The 6,843-nt window shown below is 46.0% G+C and overlaps 1 long non-coding RNA gene across 1 annotated transcript in view; it reads left to right on the forward strand.

Annotated features, from left to right (window-relative positions):
- LOC146768005 (uncharacterized) overlaps positions 1-6,843 on the forward strand; it is a 62,843-nt gene that overhangs the window by 22,540 nt on the left and 33,460 nt on the right. The gene's annotated exons all lie outside the window — the stretch shown is intronic.

Here is a 6,843-nt window from a genome sequence, read left to right on the forward strand (position 1 = left end):
ATTGGAGAGGATACATCCAGCAGCAAAGGCTTGTTTCTTCTGCCACTGGCTGGAGTGTGCTGCCCAAGCTGCCCCAGCTCTGACAGGGAATTCCAGGGGGCCAAATGTGGTGTCCTTGTGGCCCATGGAGGGCAGCTCCACCCTGCTGCCTCAGGACAGGTTTCTGCTCCAGCCATTTGGTGTTAGAAAACTCTCAATGCTGCTGCTGGGGGCTGGAAGTGGCAGGGCTGGGGGAGTGAGATGTTTGCCAGTGTGCTGCCTGAAGTGGAAAGATCTTAGGAGAGGGAAAGAAAAATCCTTTTGGGTTGATTTGAAATGTTTTTGCTGTTCTTCCTCTTTCCTCATCCCTCAAACGAGCAATCAAAAAAAAACAAAAACCAAAAAACAAACCGAAAAAAACAACACCCCAAAAAGCTCATTACAGAACATGGCATAAATTCAAATAGTTTTGGTCATGCTGTATTTTTCACAGTTGATTTTAAAGACTTGTTGCCCAGAACAAGGATCCTCCTATATTTTCATAAGAACTAATACAGTCCTAGGTGGTGGAATCTTTCAGTGGAAGAAAGAAGAGCCAGAGTTTTTTTCATTCCTGTGTGAACCCCAAATGTTTCCTCCTGTCCTACTTGCATCCCCTCTCCCATCTGCCTGTGCTTCAGGGGCTGCTTCCTCTCCTGGAGCTTGTGAGTGATGGCTGTCTCCAGGACTGAGCTGTCCCATGTGTGGAGGGGACGCAGGGAGATGTCCCAGTGGAGTGTGGGGGAAGAGAGTTGTGGGCACAGCCACCTTCCTGCAAGTACTGGACAGGGGATTGCTGGAAAAGGCCTCCTTAAGGTGGCAAGTGATGTTGGCTGGCTGCCATGGTCTTGCATTTCTCCTGTTGCTCCCCAGTTCTGTCATTTCCCACCTGCATTCTCCATCCTGTGCAGCTGCTGGATGTCAGATCTGAAGACTCTGGGTCCTGTCCCAGTCTGCTTGGAGATCAGGAGCTTCCACTTAGAGTACCCTGGATTTCCAAAGAAATGAACCAAGCCCTCTAGAGCTAGATCATTTTATTAAGCTGCATATTGATGGAAATGTGATTGTTGTCCTAACTTTAAATATCTACCACCAGGCTGCTCAGCCCAAACTCAGTCTTAGCTCATTGCACTGGCACTAACCGGCTTCAGTGAGTGGATTCATTTAATAATCAATGCTTAAATGAGCAAAGGGTAGGGAAGTAATTTAGTTGGGCTTTTCCACATCAGTTTAGGTCTGGACTTCCTGAGGAGCTGGAGCTGCAGGGAGTCCTGAGCCTCTGTCTGTCACTCAGCAGATTCTTCACTTTTGGACCAGATAATGGGTGCCAAATACAGGATTTGATTTTTTTTTCATCTCTTTAAAGTCATTTTTCATGGTCAAATGCCCTATTTGGCATAGTTCAAATTAGGACAGTCTCTGTTTTTGGCAGACAAGTGGAGCACTTACAGGATGGCTAATTTGCTGCTGCCACTAATGTCAACTTCTTCAAACTACTGAGCCTTGAGTGAGGCATGTAGGGCACGATGGAACTTTAAGTTCTTTTTTTCTTATGCACAGGAATGTCCCATTCTAATCAGTCTTCCCTTGAAACATGAGAATTCTTCTTTAAAAAAAACAACAGGCAGGGAAAAAATAATTGCAAAACCAAAGGATAATGTAAAATGTAAAAACCACGACGTCACCATTAAACTGTCAAATTATCCTCTGTTTAATTTCTATATAAAATTTAAAACTTTCTGCAGACAGCCAATAAACCTGAAGTTGATAGGACTTGTTTCTGCTTCCATTGAAGTTGGTGGCAAACCTCCCATTTATTTTGGTGTGTACAATCAAACCCCCAGCACATAAATAATTCGGCACTGAAGGTGCTCTATGATTCTTCTGTCCATGTCTCTCCCTTCCTCTCTGAAAACTTCTGAGGCTGGGCCCAACATTGATCTCATGTACAGGCTGGGAGCATCTTTCTTTCTTTCCTTTTTTTTTTCCCTCCCCCTTCTCTTCTTTGTGGGTTTTGATCTCTCCCTTTGAAATGGAAGCAGATTCCCTGCAGGGTGCTCTGTGATCATTTGCTGGGTGTAGTCGCATGCTTTCACTTCTTGCTGTAGGTGAAATGGCTCATGTGCAAGGATATTAACTCTCTGCTAGGCAGGAGCAATGTGCTGCATTCCTTCTGTTTTCTTGGATGCTTTACAGAGGAGGCAGCTTCCCCCCATCCCCATAAAGCCTCAGTGTGTGCCTGGAGTCCTGCAGAGCTGTGGGAATGCAAGATGTGTGAGTGGAGATGTTTTAGGGAAAGCCAGGTCTTGGACAGACCCATGTGTACAGTTTGCCTGGGATAGCTGTGCTAAATAGAAGATGTCACCTCTTCCTGTAAACTCATGCCCAGTCTGATGCTTGTTGTCATCTGTGATCTACTGCTGTAGAAGAAGATGTCATTTCCCCTTAGTTTCACTGGAATGAAGCCCTTGGAGCGGGAAGCTGAGGAGGGAAATTACAGTGATGGGATAAGTGTTGGGAGAAAAAAAAATAAGTTTCTTTTAACAGGAGAGGTCTGGTTAGGCCCAGCCCAGAGAAGTATGTAAGAATGTGCTTGTGATATGCTTCCAACTGAATTTTTAAGCCTATACTTAACTATAACCATGAGTATCTCATTGCTTAAGGTTAAGCATGTGCTGAAATACTCATCTGGAGGTAAGCCCTGGCTGGCAGGGCTGGAAGAAACAGAGATCACATAATCAACCTCCAAAGCAAGAGCCTAATCCTACCCAGTCAGCTATTCTGGGGGAGTTTCCAGGAAGGCAGAGAAGTTGCAGGAGGTGGATCTACATCTCTGATCTTACAAATTTCCTGGCAGGTGCAAAAGCGACTGCTCTGAACAATACCAGAGGTGTTTGCAGGATTGGCCTAAGGCTTTGTCTGCAGTAGCAGATGAGGTTAGCGGGCTCTTTAAAACAAACAGCCCCACCTCCCTCCAAAAATTTCAGGAAGATTTCAGCCCCTGTGGTTGTGGTGTGATTTTAAAAGATTTAAGCTCTGAAACTGTTCCTATAGCTCTAGGAAAATCAGTCTTTCCCCTTTTGCTTCAATCAGTTTTGTAAATTCATATCCTGAAGTCATATCTGTATTACAGAGTCAGGCTGGGCATGTCTTCTTACACCCTCACATCTTGGATTTTCTTATTATTTTTTAAGAAAACCCCAGGTGATGCTAAGCAGTTCTTCTTTAAATGATGTTTACTTATTAAGTAGGAATTTTAACAGGAAATTTTCCAAATCATTGTGCTTAAAGAATGTGTGTGTGTATGTGTAATGGAGTAAACTATGCTCTTTACTCCTGACAAAATACATGTGCACACACATGCACAAAATAACAAGGAAGAAATGGAAAGTAAAAGCATTTGCTTAGGGATATGGAATGCAGAACGGGGTTTTTTTTTACACCCTTGGAGAACGTTACATCAATGAATGTGGTGCCATCTCTTACCCTCTCTGAAATACAGGATGGTGTTATAGCAAGCAGAGAGAGAGGCAAACACCAAAGGAGAGAACACAAGACCAGGGTGGGTGCACTGCTGCAGGAGCTGAGGTGGCCATGCTCTGCTGGGGGCTCAGGGCGGGGCTTTGGGCACTCCAGGCCCCATCCAAACTGGGCTGAAGGTCCTGTTTTCATTGCTTCTGGCAAAGGCACTGTTGATAAAACTCCTGGATTTCTTCTATCTAGTGGAGACGTGAGGGAGGTGATTGAAGTATTTCCAGGTGTTCCTGGCTCCAGGGAATGCTCAGGAGGGTTTCTGGTGTGCTGGTGGTTTGTGCTCTGCACTCGGGGTCTGTCAGCAGCCCTGGTCTGTCCTGCAGCATCACAGCCCTGGGACAGCCCGGCCACCCCTCAGGGACAGCCGGACCACTCCCATCACCCGAGTCTTTGCTGCCAAAGCGCCTGGTGGCTACAGGAACGCCCTCTGCAGTCACTGCTCCAGTCTCTGGTTTAGTTGGCTTGCACTGCAGAAAAGGTCTGGTTCTCAAATCCCAGCGATGTGTTTGGAGGCCAGGCTGGGTTTGTCCCAGGATGAAACAATCAGGTGGAATAACATGGATGATCATCATAGGGCATGGATACACTGGTAAGGCACTGGGAATCCTAGACAGGATTCCAGCCCCTCGCCCTTGGATTTTCACGGAGCTGATGATCCACAGAAAAAGGTAACAACATGCTGGAAACAATAGAAGTTATCTGCAAGTATGTTCAGGAAGGCCTGGGGCTTTCAGATGCAAATACAGAAATATATTTAACATCTTGACTTCTATTCTTTTGTCATAATACAAAGTGGAAAGACAATGTTTAGTAAATGTTTACATCTTACAAAGGGGAGTCTTGCAAATTACATTGTAGCTCTTTGGGAGGAACCAGGAAAGAGGGCAGGATGTTAACAACATAAAAAAGAATGGCAATAAAACCCACCCCTAATATTAATTGTCTAAGAGGAAATGCATCTATCTCTCATCAGGACATTGCAGACTCTGCTTTGCATTGCTGGAAGCCTGAGAACACTAATCGTTTTTTGGCATGGAGAAGCAAGTTCTTGCATACTTGAAACGTAACTCATTTACAGTTGTTTTGATGGATGCTTGAAGCAGCATGGAGAACCCCCAGGTCCCTTCAGCTTGTGAGCAGCAGAACTCAGATGTAGATCTGGCTCAGCTCCCTGGCGTGGGAACTGGAGGGGACTGCTCTGATTAAACACCTCCATTCTGTTTTGGTCCTGAGGTTGGCTGTGTTATGCAATGAAAGTCTCCCAACAGTTTTCCCTGTGAATTAGTAACACACCTGAAAGGATTCTAGAAGAATTGTTTGCAGCAGCAGGATGGCACAGAGCCACACAGCCATTCTGCAGCGAGGTGCCAAGGGTTTATACTCCCCGAGGGCTTGGGCCCCAGGCGGAGCAGAGGTCGACCCAGAGCTGGCAGGTTAAATGTACAGGGATGCCTGAATGCTGCAAGGCAAGCTTGGGAGGGAGGAAGAGCCCAGGGATCTGCAGCCTCATCCTCTTCCTCCTGGAAGGAGCACCTGAGGGTCACCAAGCACTGGGGTCAGTGCAGCAATGCCACAGGACATGGGTGATGGTGGAAAGCAAGGGCTGACCTATAAGAATGGGCCCCCAAACACTGTGTGTGTATTTGTGCACAGGTCTGGGTATGGAGAGAGGTGGAACAACAGGTTTGTGGCTGCAGTGAAATCCTTCATCACTGGCCAATGCCAGACAGGGTGTAAAAACCTCAGCTGTTGATGTTGTTTACTCAGATGTGAGTCTTTGCTCCGTGTTTCAGTTCCTCCCACACTGCTGTCCAAAGATGAGTTGGAAGATGAAGATTAGCACCATCACACAAATTCCTGTGGAAAGTGAATTGTGCCCAGTCCCCAGCCCCTTTCTCATGTTGCCCAGAATGCAAAACCCTGAAGCAAAGTGGTCCCCATGGGCAGTTTCTCCAAGTGATGAAAACTGTTTTACTTATGTTGAATTACATTCATTCCATTCAGAATCAAGTCATATGAAGCTGCAGTGAATGACATTTCATTTATTGGCAGGAAAAGGAATGGGGTTATGAAATGTGACTGTCAAGGATTCCTGCATGTAACTCAGATGTGGCTTTGTATGGGAAGGATGCAAAGATTTCTGCATGAAGACTGAAAATCCACTTGTGGAGATACTGAAGAGCTGATGCCAAACACTTCAGGGCCAAATTTTTTGTTTCACATAGGCTATGTAAATGCCTATGCACCTCCTTCCTTCCAGGTGAGCTAGAGACCTGCTCTTCTGCTACTGTTATTTTCACAGCATATTCACTCCTGTTCCACATGTACCATCCATAGGAAACTGGACAGAAGCACATTCCAGTAGTTTGATAACACCTAAATTATTTTTAGCCCAGTTTTCCTGCATCTCTTTATATCATTCCCTTCCCTTCCCTTCCCTTCCCTTCCCTTCCCTTCCCTTCCCTTCCCTTCCCTTCCCTTCCCTTCCCTTCCCTTCCCTTCCCTTCCCTTCCCTTCCCTTCCCTTCCCTTCCCTTCCCTTCCCTTCCCTTCCCTTCCCTTCCCCTCTGAGCATCCATTCTCCCTATCGGCTCATGGCTGCCGACTCTGCCATTCCTGTGGCTGCACATCCCTCCTGACAGCCGGCAGGGCAAATGCAGGAGCCTCTTCCTGCTCCACCCTCGCAGGAGGTTTTGGAGCCCTGCAGGGAGCTGGAGACTCTCTGCTGGCTGACTTGTAAGGGCAGGAGAACTGCTCCAAACTCCACCTGGTACTGAGGAAGGTGCAGGGTCTGCTTGACCAGGAGGCTTTACAGTCAGGGCTGTGCAGAGGGCTTGGGCTGAAAGCCCCAGACCCTGCCAGTAATTAGTGTAATTAATAAAAGAAACAAAAAAAAATTCTAATTGTCTGGGGTGAAAATTGACTAAGATGCTCATAATCATTTAAAACCTCCTCTAGGATCTTCTGTGTACACAAGTGAGCTCAGAGAGAATCTCCCATAGCAATGCTGTGTCCTAACAAAGTGGGAATGATCTGCAGGACCTTTAGCTTTTAACATCCTGGAGATTTTGTTTTCTTAAGGATCCTTTTCACAGATACTTACCACAACTGGTCTTAGACTTGTTCATGTTGGGCTGTGATAATGCAGCAGCTGGGATAAATAAAAGAAAGAGGACATTTAGGATATCTGACTTTCAATATGATTAGTACTGGGAGTTTTTTATTTGTTTTTATTGCATCAGGACAAAATTTGCACAATCTCCCAAATTGGCTTAAAGGCTTAAAGCAGCAT

Source organism: Lonchura striata, chromosome 3 (genome assembly GCF_050655825.1).
Source record: "Lonchura striata isolate lonStrDom1 chromosome 3, ASM5065582v1, whole genome shotgun sequence".
Taxonomy (NCBI): domain Eukaryota; kingdom Metazoa; phylum Chordata; class Aves; order Passeriformes; family Estrildidae; genus Lonchura; species Lonchura striata.